At 45.2% G+C, this 14,943-nt stretch overlaps 4 non-coding genes across 4 annotated transcripts; 2 read left to right on the plus strand and 2 right to left on the minus strand.

Annotated features, from left to right (window-relative positions):
• The first annotated feature begins 574 nt into the window (after positions 1 to 574).
• On the plus strand, positions 575 to 646 carry trnae-uuc (transfer RNA glutamic acid (anticodon UUC)). The gene has a single exon. It is a non-coding gene; the product is annotated as a tRNA-Glu (tRNA).
• Positions 647 to 10,009: 9,363 nt separating this feature from the next.
• On the minus strand, positions 10,010 to 10,081 carry trnah-gug (transfer RNA histidin (anticodon GUG)). The gene has a single exon. It is a non-coding gene; the product is annotated as a tRNA-His (tRNA).
• A 1,252-nt stretch (positions 10,082 to 11,333) lies between these two features.
• On the minus strand, positions 11,334 to 11,405 carry trnae-uuc (transfer RNA glutamic acid (anticodon UUC)). Its single transcript has one exon. It is a non-coding gene; the product is annotated as a tRNA-Glu (tRNA).
• Positions 11,406 to 12,084: 679 nt separating this feature from the next.
• Positions 12,085 to 12,166, plus strand: trnas-gcu (transfer RNA serine (anticodon GCU)). The gene has a single exon. It is a non-coding gene; the product is annotated as a tRNA-Ser (tRNA).
• The last annotated feature ends 2,777 nt before the right edge of the window (positions 12,167 to 14,943 follow it).

Below are 14,943 nucleotides of genomic sequence, written 5' to 3' on the forward strand. Positions count from 1 at the left end.
AAAGTCTGAGCCTGTAGCTGTGGTCTTTTACCTTGTGGAACTTCCCAGGTGAGTCTCCACGATATGGGCTGTGTCCGAAATGGCATGCTGTGTACTACATACTGCACACTGGCCTAGTATACACTGTGTACTGCACACTACTCCCCACCCTAGTATACAGTATAGCATGCAAGTATGAGAACTTTCATGTAGTGTACTACACAGTCACAAGACTGCCGCGGTCCGCCAGGTTTTTTGAAATTTTTGGAGAGTTGGAAATCACTGCGCTGCATCATGGGATGCAGTACCCGGCGAAGTGAGCTCTGGCTGTATACTGCAAATTTTCGCCAGAGTAGTACAACATCCGGGTGACTGTCGTGTACTGTAAAATTTTTATTTTTCATGTACTGCATACTACTTACTAGTTTTACGTCAAGATGAGTATACGAGTAGTATGTAGTATGCCATTTCGGACACAGCCATGGTCTAGAACCTCTCTGACCTCTGTAGCCTGTCCGGGCACAATCTCAACAGAGAGGACAGCAAATGGATTTGGGTCGGGTGGTGGCGTACGGCTCTTCGCGCTGCTCAGCGCTCCCATATGGTCTAGTGGCTAGGATTCCTGGTTTTCACCCAGGCGGCCTGGGTTCGACTCCCGGTATGGGAAGGGCCTTTTGCCAAACGCAGCATACAGAAAGCTCAAGTTCAAATTTATTTGTATAGCGCTTTCTACTATCAAATATTGTCTCAAAGCAGCTTTACAGAGATCGGTGCCAGTGAGCAAGCCCGAGGCGACAGTGGCAAGGTAATGAAAAACTCCCCAATGAGGGGAATAGGAGGAAGAAACCTTTGGCAGGAGACCCAACAGGAGGAGCCCATCCTCCTCTGGCTGGCAGATAGACTAGAGGCATTTACAGTATTAAATGAGTCCAGGGTCGCCAGATTCAATGGCCTACAGTATATGACTTGTTTACAGTGTACAAGAGTTCACATTTAGAGGTTGTAGGAGTTCTAGGTGCTATCAGATATAGATTAATTCGATAATCAAGCAGTGCTCACGTCAATGCCTTTGTCTTTAAGTCAAACTGCATAGTGTCTGAGAATCATTAGCTTTATTATTGTTAAAACTGAGACTGCCATGTGGCTATAAAGGACAAGTTGATCTTGGTTCCACAATCAGGTTCAGTTAGCATCGGGTGGGCCACGGAGGAAAGGAAAAAAAGAGGGGAAAGGGGGAAAAGAGAAACAGAAAGGAGGGAAAAATGCTGTGGCTCAGTGGTTAGCACTGTTGCCTTACAAAACAGAGGCCCTCGGTTCAAATCCCAGCTGTTCTATTATAGTAATTATATACACAATAAAAATAATTTTGAATGAAATACTGATTTGACCAAGTAGCACACTCTTGCCAGGACTTGCACCTGGATTTTTCCACCCAAAAGATGGATGTGTTACTGTTACACCACAAGAGTTGTGAGTTTTTTTTTTGTTTGTTTTTTTTTTGAGAGGGGAGCACAAACACATCAAATAGAAACACAGCAGTTACAAAATGCAACGGTTTAAAATAACTGTACCAAAAACTATATACAGCTATATATATACTTAACTATAGACAATCACTTCAGTGGTGGTTCAGCGCTAGACACATCTTTGTTTTTAATGGTGCTCTTCCACTCTGTGATGGTCTGCCCAGATGCTGGACAGTACCATTTCCCCCGTACCTGAGTATGGCCAGTAAGTTTGCTCTTTGACTGACCACATGTTTTGCATTGATAGTGGTAGCTTTCTTTGCAGTGTCGCTTTTTTGGGGGCTTCCCTCTTGTCACTCGCTCCTGATCCTCAAGAGCTGCCCTTCGCAGTCTCCACTCACGGTGTCGATTTTGAGAAGCTGGTCCTGGTGTTAGAGCTGATGATGGCTGGTAAGGGGGCCAGCCCTGAGAGAGAGGTGTTGGCGCTAGTGATGGCTGGTAAGGGGACCATCCCTGAAAGAGAGGTTTTGGCGCTAGTGATGGCTGGTAAGGGGACCAGCCCTGTGAGAGAGGTGCTGGTGCTGAGTGTTGACCCTGCTGACAGTAGGCAAGGTCCAACGAACCAGGGCAAGCATCCCACCCAGGATGGTGCTGTGCTCCAGGCCAGTCATGTGCTGCTTGCGTGGAGCTGGCGCCAGGTGCAGCTCCTGCAGTGTCTGTGTGTGCAGTGGAAGACACTGCTCTGGCACAGTGACGTCGGCGAATCACTGCCTCACCCTCACGGTTCTCAGGTTCCCGAAACTCCATAACTGCATGCCCATGTTGTACCGGCGCAAATGGGAGGTCCCTGGCCTCCAGAAGGGAATCCTTTGCCAAATGGACCTGCTGGGGAAGCTGTACCCCTTGCAGCAAGGAATCCCGGTCAGCTCTCTTCTGCCGATCATGCAGCCTGGAGAAAAATTTCAGAAAAGCACAAGTTTTTTTTCCCAGCTTGTCTTAATAATGGAAGTATTGTTTGTTTGGATTGTTTTTATGAATATAAAATATGTTTTCATATCTAAGTGAAGGTATGAAGCCAAAGAAATCAACTCACAAGGAAGACACTGTGGTGTTAGTTGTTAGTTATTGTTACCTTTAGTTATTGTCACTAGAACCAAGTTGGTCTGGTCCAGTATCTCTTTGCAGTCTTCAATCAGCTGTTTGATGTGACAGTATGTCATTACAATTGACTGGGGAATGCCGAAGGTTTTTCCTTTGTTGTCCTTTGGCCTATTTCTGGCTTCCCTGAACTCTTTGAAAAGTCTGAGCGCAACACACTTTGAAATCCTGTTTACATCAGGTCTGTGGGCAGCCTGGCCGTGAGTCATGAACAGTCTGTGGATGGATGAAAAGATCAGTACTGCATCTTATCATTTAGTATACATAGTATATATATATATATATATATATATATATATATATATATATATATATATATATATATATATATATACACACACATATATATAGACACACACACATAATAAGTGTAATAAGTGGGATAATGTACAGCGAGCCAGTCATTATAGCGAAATAAACCCCGACAGGGTGATGAAGGACCCCGGACTTGTATACAGATACATACACATGTAAATTACATGTATAAATTACCTTTCAGCTGCTTGCTGGCCAAGTGCAGAGCCACTACGCTTCCGAGAAGCTCTCCATGGCCCAGGCAAGGTCCTCTTTTTACATTTAAGTGAATATTTGGTAGGAGACTGGTCAACAGAATGCAAACAGGAATACAACCACAATATCTCCACTATTTCGGAGGTTGACAAAGCAGCTATGGTACGGTTGAGTCTGACAAGGTACCCTGCCAAGTCGTCAACTGCCTCCCAACCAGGAATTCCTCTTGGATCACACCGACCATCCTGACAAAAGAAATGAAAATAAAACCAACTCCTACAAAACTGATTTCATAGAGAAGATAAACCAGTCAGCATCTCTGATGATCAAACATGACCAACTTTACCTGAGTTGATGTGTTTGGCCCACGGGAGCAGATGTCCTCAAGTGCTGAACTATCCGGACTGTGACAGACACCACTTTCAAATGTAGATTCCTAAAGTAATTATTTGTAAACAGTAGTGAGAGGGGTAAATTTTACTGTGTATAAAATCCATGCTACACAAAAAGGAAATGTTGATCTGAGATGTCAATCACACACAACTCATCTTAAAAATCAGCACCTGCAAATGAACGTTTCCTACACAATTTTACTGACAGACGATCAAACAGTTCTCACATTACCTGAGATAATGAGTGGTATGACAGAACAGGTACATTAGGACTGCTGGGTGCCTGGGAAGAATCAAATGTGATGTCAATCACATGAGATATTGTCACATCAGGACATTCATCCTCCTGAACTTCAGCTTGCATCTCTGGCAGAGTGGTGCCAATTTCACTCTGCTCTAGTGGACCCAGCAGGTCTCCTCTGTCAGACTGTGCCAGCAAATACTCCACAGCGATACGCCCACCTGCCATAAAGAATCAGCAGAAAAACGCTTCAGGAAAAACTTCACAGATTGAAGTACAATGAGTGAGAAAACAGTAGCATAATGACTGAATGCAATAGCTGACATTGTGGTCACCAAAAGAATGTTGTCTGGTGCCCATTTTGTTCCTGAGAATCTTACCAGTGGGTTTCCCAGGGGGTATGAATTCCGGCAGAAGTGTACATCCGAGGACTCTGTTGCTGAGGAAATTCAGATTAGACATCAAACGTACATCACAGATTTTAGTTTGTGATGTACCACTCATATTCAGAGCTTGATGAGCACAATTGATGTTCCATCTGGATGCACCCTCAAGCATGTACATCTGTGTATGTAGAGCATTGCATCTCCACCCTTGCAAAACAAAAGGATTGACAACAAAAAATAAGAAATTTTTTTATCTTGTGACAACTAATTCAACAAGAGTCATATAAAAGAAATGTCTAAGAGATGTGCGGATTCAACTTGCCTGGGATGAAACTGCACTGGTGACGATGAAAGCTTTCCAGAGAAGAGGACCCTCTGCCACGTCTCAGAACATCAAGTGCTTTGTCTCCCTTTTCTAACCTTGATCCCATATTTGTGTACAGCTGAACACCAGATGGATCTTGGATGCAGGGCAAGTGTTTTTGTTGCACCTTCCATACACGTGCCATGCTCTCTTGATTTATGAGGCATAAACCTGTGGTGACGGTCAGTCCCCACATAGAGTCCAGCAGTTTTTGAATCAGGGTACGAGTCTCTTCAACCCCTCGAGTTCTCCTGCAGCAGTGCTTGGCCAGCTCACTGGAGGTGATGTTGGACAAAACTTGGGTGTCTATGGGTACGTGACCCTGATGCTTTTTGATGAGCTCTGCCCTCTTGGCCTCTTTGAGATGCCCAATGTCATCCTTGTCCCATTCAAAAATACAACTGGACAACTTTGAGCAAAATGTGCCGTACAGTGGATGGTGCTCAGTCGAAAGACCATTCATGAATCGCCTCATAAAATGGAAAACATCAAGTCTCACTTTCGATTTCCATGGTCGAAACCAAGTGAGAACTGGGCTCACACCTGTACAAATAAGCAACACACTGTAAATATATGCATTTCCGTTTATTTACACTTAATGTGACGGAGCCGTCTTAGGCAAGGAGGCAGCAGGAGTCAGAATTGTGAATTGTGCCGAACACCCAGTGAATTTATTTTTGTGCCAATAATAAATAGGAAAAGAAAGAAAGAAAAAAAAACAAACAAAACAAAATAAGAACGTATTTACACTATTTACACTATTCCATCCATCCATCCATCCATCCATCCATTTTCTCCCGCTTATCCGGGACCGGGTCGCGGTGGCAGCAGGCTGAGGAGGGTCGCCCAGACATCCCTTTCCCCGGCTACATCCACCAGCTCCTCCTGGGGGATCCCAAGGCGTTCCCAGGCCAGCCGAGAAGGCCAGCCGAGATATATATTTCTCCCAACGTGTCCTGGGTCTTCCCCGGGGTCTCCTCCCAGTTGGTCGCGCCCGGAACACCTCCATAGGGAGGCGCCCAGGAGGCATCCTGACGAGATGCCCGAACCACCTCAACTGACTCCTTTCAATGCGGAGGAGCAGCGGCTCTACTCCAAGCTCCTCCCGGGTGTCTGAGCTCCTCACCCTATCCCTAAGGGTGCGCCCAGCCACCCTGTGGAGGAAGCTCATTTCCGCCGCTTGTATCCGCGATCTCATTCTTTCGGTCACTACCCAGAGTTCGTGACCATAGGTGAGGGTTGGAACAAAGATCGACTGGTAAATTGAGAGCCTTGCCTTCTGACTCAGCTCCTTCTTCACCACGACGGTCCGGTACAACGACCGCATGACTGCCGCCGCCGCCCCGATCCGCCTGTCGATCTCCCGCTCCATTTTACCCTCACTCGTGAACAAGACCCCAAGATACTTGAACTCCTCCACCTGAGGCAGGAACTCAGTCCCAACTCGGAGGGGGCAATTTACACTATTGATAGTAGAAAACAAACAAGACATAAATTCTTCAATAATTTTTCTTTCACTAAATACACTCCTATAAACTTCCACAACCAACCAACAACATCCCACCCCGTCTAAAACAAAATGGAGGGCTTTTATAGTTAAAAACAGGATGTGACGCCCGCGGACCTCCTACGGAGTTCGCGGGACTTTTGTTTTAAAATACCTGAGGCTGTGACGTGCCAGTTTCTTTGGCGTTACTGCCACAACCTCACCTCCCGGAAGCATCGCACAGGTAAGCAACAGCTTTTACAATTAACAATCAACAAACATTTATACATAGACAACATAACCTAACGTAGCATTTTTAACGGTAAACGGAGGATAATGGAATATGCGAATGGATTTGTTGGCCAACTTAATCGGAAATGATATGGAATGATATAGAATGCTAACGCTAGTCTCTTTCCTCTACTATTCACAGATCAATAAACGAAGACATTGGACATCACACACACACACGACACAATCACAATAACAACAATCAATAAATGTTTAACTTGAACTTTGTCCGTATTATGTGGTGAATGTGTATGTACAGTTCGTGCCTGCAAACAGTCCATACGTGACGGAGAGTTGATCCGTCACACTTAAGCACATCATTAAGCACCTGTATGTTGTAACCAAGGTAAATTTTATTAAACAGGCAGCAAATGGTGGCAACTTACCATATGTCAGATGAAGTACCGTCTTCCAAAAATACATTGCTTTAAAAAAAACCGTATTGATCTTCTGTCGAAATTGTTTATCAAATGCATCAAATTTAGAACAAAAAAACATCACCACACACACTGAGGGTCACACACCTGTCTCACTGCAGCAGTTCCTGTCCACATAAATTGCATCTGGCTCTGGCTCCCCAGCATCCTGTTACCTCCTGACGATTCCTTGACACAAGTGGTCTAGGCCAGCCCCCTCACCAGTTGTCAGCACACAATTTAGAACTTGGCCAAATTCATTTCCGACATTGGTCATCCATGCGGCTGTGTCTTCAATGCCACCAGCAAGTTTTTCGTGATCTACATAAAGATTAACATATAAATCAGAGAAACAACCATGTATGATAAATAAACATCAATGAAAATCAACTGAAGTTTACTTAGCTTCACATGTACCTTTTTAGTAGTCAGGCTTCAGGATTCTACCATATGTTGATGTAATGACACCTCTTAGCTCATCAAGATGACCCAGGATCTTATTACCATGAACCGTCTCAAACCACTGGGCCAGGGGTAAGGGGCAAAAGGGTGGTGGCTGTTGATAAGCAGCTTCAGAATGGGTGAGGACACATGTCTTTTTGTGGAGTTCACAATCAGTCAAGTACTCTATGGTCCGTCTTGCTCACTCCTCACTGTGTATTTCCTGAAGTGCATGTTGGAGGTAGCTTGAGCTGTTCCCTACAGTTCTTGGCTTCAGTAATGTTACACATTTTCTGTCCAGTGCAAGTTGAGTTGTGAGTATAGCTGGAACTTTGTTTCTGTGAGAGGGATCCAATTGGTTAAGAATATCAATGCTCCAAGGGCAGACCGGGATCATACATTTACTGCAACGGGGATAGTCCCCACCAACTAAATAGTACTTGGAGTCGACGTCAATGACTTCCCTCACTTTTGTGTAAATGCCAGAATGGTGTATCTTCATATTGCACTGCGTGCATTTCAAAGGAATGCCCAACATCCTCATTGGAGCCCAGAGAAACATGCGTTGTCTAAAGTAGCTGTGTGGATCAGGAGGTGATGTTGTGGGTTTACATGGGCTTGGTGGATGAAACCAGTTCTGGGAGCGATCTCGCTTGAGCTGTCCAGTGCTATCATATAGACACTGTGAAATCCACTCCTGGTCCGCTGGCATTATAACTCTAGAGAACTGCTTTGGAAGAAAACTCACCCAATCCACTTCGGGAGGCCGCAGAGTAATGTAAGATCTTCGTGGTGCTTGTGATGTATGCAGTGCCCGTGATGCGAGTGGTGCCTGTGATGTCTGCGGTGCCTGTGATGCGAGTGGGGCCTGTGATGTGTGCGGTGCCCGTGATGCGAGTGGGGCCTGTGATGTGTGCGATGCCTGTGTTGCGAGTGGGGCCTGTGATGTGTGCGGTGCCTGTGTTGCGAGTGGGGCCTGTGATGCGAGTGATGCTTGTGCAGCCGAATCATAAATCACTGGTGATGCTGTAGGAGGAGCAGCAGGTGGATCCACAGTTAAACTGCTCTGGTCTGCAGGACTAGTAAAAAGATGGACAGTCTCAATGTGTTGCAGCAGTCCCATTGCCCCCCAGGCATCAACACCACACTGGTCACAACGCTCTTGAACATGGTAGTCTGACAAGTGCTGAGAGTAATCCTCAACACTCACCTCCTTGCTACATAGAGAGCATGTAATTGAATTTAACTCACTAACACTACACAGAGCTGGTTCTTTAGTTGTCGCTGAACTGGTCTGTGGAGCCGGTCCTTCTTGTGTCCCTGATGTGGTCTGTGGGGCTGATTCTGGCCACTGACTTATAGCACTGGAACTGCTAGGTTGACTTTCAGGGCTCTGTGAGGCTCCCTCTGTTGACCCTGCCTGCACAGCAGACTGGGAAAAAAAGGTTTACATTTTCCCTAGGCCTGACAATACATCCAATTAATTTTGTAATCACACTTAAACACTGTGAAACAATTCAAGCACAACCGATGAGAAAACCATGCATTTTACAGTATAGATATTTCAAACTGGTTATTGGAAAAGCTGAAACAGAATGATTTCTGGCAACCACCACCTACACAGGTTTAATCAAACTAGTCAGTATCATCATCACTTACCTTATGATATCCACATTTACATTCAATCCTTTTCCTGAAGATGTCAAATTTTCTGACGGACTGATTGTATAGTGGCGTCAAAGGACAGGCGTCAATGGACCCTGGCTTCTTGCCTGTGGAGAATTTGTACTTCCCCTGGGCATACTGGTACAGGACGCCTACCCAGTATGAGTCAGTTTGACCTGTCTTTGTAATTTCTGCAGATATCAGGCTCAAATGTCAGACAAGAAATGGAAAAGAACTTTGAAAGGAGAACTTTATTGTTAGGCAACAGACGGATTTACTTCAGCAACTACTTCTCACATCAAACAACACTTTATTTTTAATATTTTAGTAATATGTCTAGCAAGTGAACAGTACCCCATCAAAGGATAAAGTATCGGAAGCTACTGATATATAAGTTTCCCTCGGTCACGTAATGTACGGTGGTCAGCATGCAAACACCGTTTCCCAGGCTAATCTAAAAGATACGGGGAACGTAAAAACAATATACTACATCTAAACATTCATCACTTACGATAATAACTTTACCCATGGCTGTTACACGACAATTAACATTTTTGTAGCTATAACCACACCACTATATGTGTCTGAATTAGCATTACGAACGGACTAAACTATATTCTCAAACACAAATTACAGCCTAAACAAGTAAGTTAACACTTGTTTCATTTGTAAATTGGTACTTACTGTCAATACCCTGAAGGACAGTAGCGCTGATCTGTCAAATTGTATTACCTCAGAATGATAACCTGAGATTGGAGCGTCAGGAAACTTTTGTTCCGAGTTGACGATACAGTCCAATCAGCGGCAAGATTTGCATGGCAACGGTCACTCACCAATCAGACAACCGTGCGTCGAGATTGCTGATTGAGAATACAGTGAGAAATCCAATCAGCGGCAAGATTAGCATGAATGGGACGACCGTACGTCGAGCTTGATTGCTGATTGGATCCTTTATCCCATCGTTTGCTAGGAACTGATTGGCTCTTTTGCCTCCTTTCTTCACAGTGTTAGGATTTGAGTTAGGATCTCGTTAGGAAGTGTTTAGCCGGCCGATCGCTGTCAGGTACGGCCACCAGAGCTGGAGTAGCTCTGGCTTTTGCTGGCACTTTTCCACCTACTTTCTTACCAGGGATCGCTGGTCAGAAAGAACAAGTGCCCTGGCACACGCGCCAGCTTTGACGCTTCTCTGGGTCCCTCAATTAAGTTCTAAAAGCTACCGTGACCCGGATTTGAACCGGGGTTGCTGCGGCCACAACGCAGAGTACTAACCACTATACGATCACGGCTGCGAAAAGGATGGGGAACAGTCAGGCGTCTGGCTGTTTCGTTGGTGTTTATGCAGTCGCACTCGTAGTCGAGGGCACTGGTCGCAAAGCGAGGGAGAAGCGGACAAACGCATGGGGAGAGCTTGACTTGGGTGGCTGACGCAAAGCGCTCTGACTGTGCAACTGCATGTGCAAGCTGCCACTTCTGACGTGCCCTTTATTTAGCACGCAGCCAATCGTCTTAGCCAAGGGGTCTGAGGCGGCAGACCGTGCTCACATTGTTTTTGGTGAACTGAGATGAGGATGCCGTCTCCTCTCTTTTCACGTGCGATCACTCAAGTTCGTTGACGATGGATTGGAGAACTGTTCATGTCTCAGGGACTCCTTATGGCTATGCACCCACTGCCTCTGCCCTCTCTTTTGTTTTTCAGGTTTTTTTTGTTTGTTTGTTTGTTTGTTTGGGGTTTTTTTTGGTTTAACACTGCATGAACTAGGGTTGCCGGAGCACTAGTGCTGTGCTCGAATCGGAATCAAAATAATTTTAAAACGTCCCAAAGAACTCTACCTCATGGTTCAGTTGGCTTCACAATCTTGTTCCCTCTTTTCTTTTTACCCCCATTTCCATGCCCCAACATTGGGGTGTCCATTCTGAGGTCTAGCGTCCGCTCCCGGCATGAGGCCTGTATACTCCAGTCCCTCCTGCCCAGAGCTCCTGCAAGCCCATATTCTGAGCCAGTGGCCCACCCGATGCTAACTGAACCTGATTGTGGAACCAAGATCAACTTGTCCTTTATAGCCACATGGCAGTCTCAGTTTTAACAATAGTAAAGCTAATGATTCTCAGACACTATGCAGTTTGACTTAAAGACAAAGGCATTGACGTGAGCACTGCTTGATTATCGAATTAATCTATATCTGATAGCACCTAGAACTCCTACAACCTCTAAATGTGAACTCTTGTACACTGTAAACAAGTCATATACTGTAGGCCATTGAATCTGGCGACCCTGGACTCATTTAATACTGTAAATGCCTCTAGTCTATCTGCCAGCCAGAGGAGGATGGGCTCCTCCTGTTGGGTCTCCTGCCAAAGGTTTCTTCCTCCTATTCCCCTCATTGGGGAGTTTTTCATTACCTTGCCACTGTCGCCTCGGGCTTGCTCACTGGCACCGATCTCTGTAAAGCTGCTTTGAGACAATATTTGATAGTAGAAAGCGCTATACAAATAAATTTGAACTTGAGCTTTCTGTATGCTGCGTTTGGCAAAAGGCCCTTCCCATACCGGGAGTCGAACCCAGGCCGCCTGGGTGAAAACCAGGAATCCTAGCCACTAGACCATATGGGAGCGCTGAGCAGCGCGAAGAGCCGTACGCCACCACCCGACCCAAATCCATTTGCTGTCCTCTCTGTTGAGATTGTGCCCGGACAGGCTACAGAGGTCAGAGAGGTTCTAGACCATGGCTGTGTCCGAAATGGCATACTACATACTACTCGTATACTCATCTTGACGTAAAACTAGTAAGTAGTATGCAGTACATGAAAAATAAAAATTTTACAGTACACTGACAGTCACCCGGATGTTGTACTACTCTGGCGAAAATTTGCAGTATACAGCCAGAGCTCACTTCGCCGGGTACTGCATCCCATGATGCAGCGCAGTGATTTCCAACTCTCCAAAAATTTCAAAAAACCTGGCGGACCGCGGCAGTCTTGTGACTGTGTAGTACACTACATGAAAGTTCTCATACTTGCATGCTATACTGTATACTAGGGTGGGGAGTAGTGTGCAGTACACAGTGTATACTAGGCCAGTGTGCAGTATGTAGTACACAGCATGCCATTTCGGACACAGCCCATATCGTGGAGACTCACCTGGGAAGTTCCACAAGGTAAAAGACCACAGCTACAGGCTCAGACTTTGCAGCGCTTACGTCTAGCGGGACACAAGTGAAGGCACTGTGCCAGTTACAGATGAGAGGAGCTTCCTAGCCACTGCCGCGGACGAGAACGCAAGGGCGCTTCAAGACGAGGTGGCCGAGTGGTTAAGGCGATGGACTGCTAATCCATTGTGCTCTGCACGCGTGGGTTCGAATCCCATCCTCGTCGTCAGCGCCTCCTAAAGCGTAGCAGAAGGGGCCACATTTGGAGGTGTTCTGGACTGCATGTGACCACAGCCTTTTACCGGTGCGAACTCGATCTCGACCACGTTCAGCGACCGCCTACTCAACTGACGTTGAGGTAAATAACTCATGTTACAAGTCGATGGGTTAAACAAAACACTTCTGAAATGAATATTTGACCCCTGAGCAACACATGATACCACATCGCTAGTAAACCACGCTACAAATTTACGACAATAATTCTGTTGGTATAGACATTTGACACACATCTCGTGTCATCGTGTCGTCTGCAATCAGTTTATTGAGCCGAGGTATACGGGCAAGGCATCGCTTATCTCTGTTAGCGGGCTTGGTTAGCCCAACATATTGTAAAGGGATTAGATACACCACAAAACAGGAATTTCATTCTTTCATACCTTACTTTTCAAAGTATGCAGTATCTCTGACAGCCATTTCACAGTTTGGTGGCTCCGAACGGAAGGTGTAAACAGGGCCGTAGAGGTTCCTCAATCTGGCCTGAGAAGTTTCCATACACCTACGATAGCACTCAAAACACAGGTTCCTGGCTGAAAAGAGTTTCCTCTTATGTTAATCGGTCTTACTGGCTTTCAGCACAGGCCATGAAAGGCCGCCTGGACTTATACCTAGTTACGGTTAGGGTTTGGGTTAAGGTCAGGGTTTGGGTTAAGGCTACATTCAGGGTAAGGGTTAGGGCTGAGAGAAGGGCTACGGTTAGGGCTTGATTTCGGCTTAGAGTATGGGCTGAGGTTAGGGTTAGGGATAGGGACAATCTTAGAACAAGAGATAAAGGCGAGTTTTAGAATTAGAAGGGCCAGGCTTCATATTAAAAATTAGCATTTGCTTCATGGCCAGAGTGCTTTTTAGAACGGACTTCGGTTGGCTTTGTACAGGTAGGGGTTCTTCCACAGGAGATAACACTTAAAGCACAGGTTACTGGTTTAAGTTGGGTTCTTTCAATACAAGCCATTCTTACTCATTTGAAGCGCAGGATGACCTGAGCAGTACAGCCAAGTATGTTGTTTCTCGGACCAGATAAACCCGTCCACAAATCCACTGTCCTGGGCTGAAGCTAAAGCAAACTTGCTTGCGTTGCAGAGGATGGTTTTAATCCATTGACCTCTGGGTTATGGGCCCAGCACGCTTCCGCTGCGCCACTCTGCTTGCCAACACCCCAGATGGCACTCGAACTCACACTCCCTGGCTTAGGAGGCCAGCGCCTTATCCATTGGGCCACCTCACCTTGGAGAGCCCTTGCGTTCTCGTCCACAGCAGTGGCTAGAAAGCTCCTCTCATCTGTAACTGGCACAGTGCCTTCACTTGTGTCCCGCTAGACGTAAGCACTGCAAAGTCTGAGCCTGTAGCTGTGGTCTCTTACCTTGTGGAACTTCCCAGGTGAGTCTCCACGATATGGGCTGTGTCCGAAATGGCACGCTGTGTATTCAACAGTGAGATGCTGCCAATTCTGAACCATACAAGCTACTTCACAAAGTCTTGTGAGGACCAGCAGTCTGTAGGAGCTCACATCATATTATACAAGAGATATGGATGCCATGAAAGCTGAGCATGAATACAGGTGGTTGATTCACAGATCTGAGAAGGAATCAGATCCACCGAGCACACCCAAGACCCAGAGATATTTATCAGTCTGTGTCTGCGAACCTTCTGCTGCAAACCTACTCTGAAATGGCCAGAGCAGACAAGTTGGTCCTGACACTGCCAGTGTCATTATGCAACAATAAAAGTAGCTCCATTGTACTTAGATTTGTCAAAAACAGGTTTAGTATAACAGCTTTAATTTACACATTTTATAAACAAAATCCCATTTTTGTAATTGAAGAAATATTCTATTTGCCAAAGTAAAACAAAATCCATTTTTGTAATTGATGAAATATTCTATTTGCCAAAGTAATGTGTTTTTTTGTCAGTTGCTGCACACAACTATGATTAAATTTGATATAACACCACATATTTAGCTCTGTGGTATTCAGGTGACTATAAGTGATTAGTAGTCTTATAATACTTAAGTTCATAATACTTGGTTTACTTTTTTGATGTCATAGATGAGACTTAGCGTAGTGAGTGATGGAACTGAAATGAATGACACAGAACTGTTTACTAACTCTTTACAGCACATTTAACATGATACAACTACCTTCAGTAGCTGTTCACTAAAACATTGCCTTACATCAAGAAAGTCTGTGGGATAAGTTCATTCATGGAAAAGAAAAGTCTGAAACCACAAAACCAGAAGAATGTCTGAAAAATGTATTTCCATTTTACCAGAGACATGTCATGGCAGTCTTCACTGAAACCAAATGCAGATAACTTTTTTCTTCACTCAATACCAACACTCAATGGGCCTTTTGAAAAATCAATGGGCCTTTTTAAATAGTCAGTAATACACATGGGAAATATAGATGCTTCTCTGACATTTATGCATTTTGAGTTGAGTTTACTTAACGATTGCTGCCGTTTTCATACATGTAAGAGCTGGTAACAGAAGCAAAAGATTATTTCTTGTCATTTTTGTTTTTTAGGCATAGTCAACTAGTGCAGCATTTCTCAACCTTTTTTCAGTCATGGCACCCTTTAAAAGTATGCAAACTCTCAAGCCCCCCCAGTCTAAAATATATTTAAAAAACGTACCCTCTGCATCCCACTGAAGGCCACCCCCCCCCATAAGTGGTTATTGGGGATGGGGGGGGGTTACTATCAATGGGAAACCTGAGAGTGGGATGATGC

Source organism: Chanos chanos, chromosome 3, assembly GCF_902362185.1.
Source record: "Chanos chanos chromosome 3, fChaCha1.1, whole genome shotgun sequence".
Classification (NCBI taxonomy): domain Eukaryota; kingdom Metazoa; phylum Chordata; class Actinopteri; order Gonorynchiformes; family Chanidae; genus Chanos; species Chanos chanos.